The sequence below is a fragment of the Lampris incognitus genome, chromosome 8, assembly GCF_029633865.1.
Source record: "Lampris incognitus isolate fLamInc1 chromosome 8, fLamInc1.hap2, whole genome shotgun sequence".
Taxonomy (NCBI): domain Eukaryota; kingdom Metazoa; phylum Chordata; class Actinopteri; order Lampriformes; family Lampridae; genus Lampris; species Lampris incognitus.
Window position 1 is genome coordinate 54,238,955 of NC_079218.1, and position 3,853 is coordinate 54,242,807.

The window sequence follows — 3,853 nt, forward strand, 5'->3', positions numbered from 1 at the left end:
TTTCTCAGTTTTGCCTCTGTCTCCCCGACTACTGCATCTTTTTACACCAGTTCCAACCATGTCTTAAGGTCATTATTTCAAATGTTACTTACCGGTGTCAACTGTCTTGCTTTGTGTTGTTAGACCCCATCATATGCCCACATTTCAAATGTCTCAGTGGTGTTTAGCTAGAATCGATATAATGGGTGTTCATCAAAATAACAAAGTAAAAATTCAAACTCGTGAACTCTGGTGTAGCTATCACATATGCTATATGGAGTTGATCTCTATGGGGAATGCTAGCTCTGATGATAGAGGGAAGGTGGTTGTTAAAGACGTTGTCAGTTGGGCATTTCGTTTCACAGATGTTTCATTGAATGAGGCCTTAAACATTAAGTTCTGGTGTCCCTCAATCAATTCCTGTACACACCAACTCTAACCGCTGAGCAGGTCTGCGCTACCCTCATACGGCACTTTGGATTACACCATGACCATGATGACACACTCATATAATTTTATGCCATATTGTGAAATTAATTTCTTTTCATGGTGTAACACTTACTAAGGGCTGAATGTAGCACAGGAAAGAATATGCACAATTTCTACACTATAATATCAATCAAGGTAAATCTCAATGTACAGGCTGCATCTGATAATAATAATAATAAATCAATCTTATATAGCGCTTTTCAAGTACTCAAAGTCGCTTTACAATAGATGGAGTGAAACAAGATGACAGATGAACATAACACGGACATACAGGGGTGGATGGGAAGGGGAAAAACAAACATCTGAAATCACATAAATCACAGATGCAGGTCAAGCGCTCAGTCCCCAGCCTGCCCCAGACCAGGGGTGTATGAGCGGACGGGGGGGCATGAGAAGGCAATGGAGAAAAGGTGTGTCTTGAGACGGGATTGGAAGAGTGAGAGCGATTCTGAGTCTCTAATGATTTGGGGAAGTGAGTTCCAGAGCCTGGGAGCTGCTCTGGAGAAGGCTCGGTTACCAAAGCCGCGGAGGTTGGACCTGGGGGTAGAGAGAAGGGAGGCTGAGGTGGATCTTAGGAACCGAGAGGGTTGGTAGGGGGAGAGGAGATCGGTGAGGTATGGGGGAGCCAATTTGTGAAGGGATTTATAAGTAAGAACCAGGAGTTTGTAGTTGATCCGGTGGGAGATGGGTAGCCAGTGGAGGTCTTTTAGGACTGGGGTGATGTGGTGCCAGGATTTGGTGAAAGTTAAAAGTCGGGCGGATGCGTTCTGGACAAATTGGAGTCTCTTGATAGAGCTAGCACTGATGCCATAGAGGAGTGAGTTGCAGTAATCAAGGCGGGAGGAGATGAAAGCATGGATCAGTATCTCAGCAGCAGGGTGTGTGAGAGAGGATCTTATTTTTGCAATGTTGCGAAGGTGGTAGAAGGAGGATTTGACCATTTGGAGGATATGTGGCTCAAGGGAGAGGGTGGGATCAAGGATCACACCAAGGTTGCGTGCCTGGGGGGAAGGGGAGGCAGTAGTGCCATCGATGGTGAGTGCAAGGTTGTTGATTTGGCTTAGAGTGGACTTGGAGCCAATGAAGAGGAGTTCAGTTTTGTCACTGTTGAGTTTGAGGAGGTTTTGCTGCATCCAGACTTTAACTGCAGACAGACAGGAGTCGGTGTGAGAGAGGGGTGGATTGTGAGGGGATTTGGTGCTGAGGTATATCTGGGTGTCATCAGCATAACAGTGGAAGTCCAAGTTGAAATGGCGGAGAATCTGACCAAGAGGGAGGATGTAGATGATGAAAAGGAGTGGGCCGAGTACAGAACCTTGGGGAACACCTTGTTTGACTGTGGATGGAACAGAGGAGTGGTTGAGAAGTGAGATGAAGTGTGACCTGTTGGAGAGGTAAGACTGGAGCCAGCTGAGTGCGGTGCCTTCAATACCGACATCTTACAATCTGGTGAGCAGGATGTTTTGGCTCACAGCATCGAAGGCTGAACTCAGGTCTAGGAGGATGAGGATGTTAAGGGCTCCAGTATCAGCAGAGATGAGGAGGTCATTAAGTACTTTAAGGAGTGCAGTTTCAGTGCTGTGGAGTGGGCGAAAACCAGACTGGAGGGGTTCAAGTAGGTTGTTGGAGTGTAGGTAGGTTTGGAGTTGTGTGGTGACAATGCGTTCCAGGGTTTTAGAGAGGAAGGGGAGATTGGAAATTGGCCGGTAGTGGTTGAGGCAGGATGGATCAAGACCAGGTTTCTTGAGAATTGGGGTGGAAGCTGCAGTTTTGTAGGAAGAGGGGACAATTCCATGGGACACTAAGGAATTGAAAAGTTTGGTGAGGTAGGGGCATAGGGCAGGGAGGCATTTCTTCAGTAGGGGGGTGGGGAGGGGATCAAGGGAGCAGAATTTCGGATTTTGATGAGCTGATGAGTTCAGAGATAGTGGTAGGGGCAACTGAAACAAACCGGGAGAGGCGGCGATCAGGGGGAGAGGTATGGAGGTCAAGAGGAATGGGGAGAAGAGGGGCTGGAGTAGGTGCTGCTAAGTCAGATGCAGGGGACATTGATTTGTTGATAGCGGCGATTTTGTCTGCAAAAAATTGGAGATATGAGTTGCATTGTTCAGCAGTAGAGTTGGAGAGGGCATCGGCATGGGGCTTGAGGAGGTTATTTACAGTGGCGAAGAGGGTGCGGGGGTTGTGGTTGGAATCATTAATGATGGTAGAAAATAGGCAGACTTGGCAGCGGTGACGGCATCTTTGTAGGCAGAGAGGTGGAGGTTGTGGGCTTCTTGATGTACAGTGAGAGATTTTTTCTTGGCAAGTTGTTCCAGTTGGTGGGCAGTCTGTTTCATTGTGCGGCGCTCAGGTGTGAACCAGGGTGCAGAGGTGTTGAAGGAGACTGTTTTTTGTTTTTAGAAGGGCCAGTGTGTTGAGGGAGGCAGACAGGGTAGCGTTGAGGTGATTGGTGAGATTATCAGGTAAGGTAGAGGCTGGTTCCAGGGGTAGAGCATAGGAGAGCAGATCGGAGAGTTGGAGGGGGTCAATAGATTTAGTATTGCGGGATGTTATTTCTCTGAAGAGGTGTGGCCGAGGAGTTGGGATGGAATAGTGAACTGGATGAGATTATGGTCTGACAGAGGAAATGGGGATGGATGGATGTTGTGTATCGGTAGATTGACAGAGCAGACCAGGTCAAGGATATGGCCTTTGACATGGGTGGGGAAAGTGACGTGCTGGGTGAGGTTGAAATTGTCCAATAGAGTGATGAATTCTGATGCAAATTTACAGGTGGGTAAATCAATGTGGATGTTAAAATCACCAAGCAGTAGTAAGTGTGAGGAGAGAGATGAGGCTATTGTGAGGAGTTCAGAGTGGTCAGACAGGAAAGATGGATTTGGTGTGGGTGGCCGGTAGATGAGAATGAGGTTTGAAAGGCGAGGAATTCAAATGATGAGACGGTGGGGAGTGAGAGCTCAGTGGTCCTGAAGTTCTGATTGAATAAAACAGCAAGACCACCTCCACGACGGGAGGGACGGGGTCTGCAGATGTAGCCAAAACCAGGGGGGGGATGCTTCGTTGAGGGAGACAAAGTCGCCATGTTGTTGCCAGGTTTCAGTGAGCAGGAGAAAGTCAAATGAATTATCAGTGATTGTTTCATGTAGGATAAGGGCTTTGTTATTTAGTGATCGGGTGTTAAGGAGGGCAAGGTTGATGGAATGAGAGGGCAACGTAATGGGGGCATGCTGGAGAGGTCTGAGGTTGTCCAGGTTAGTAGTGCGGGGGGGAGGGGTGGTGGGAGCATACGGTTTGGATGTGGGATATTGTATCGGGGTTAGTGGAAGGATGTAGATGACGGGAGTGTCTGGGGCCGCAATGAAGATAACGGCTGCAGCGGAGG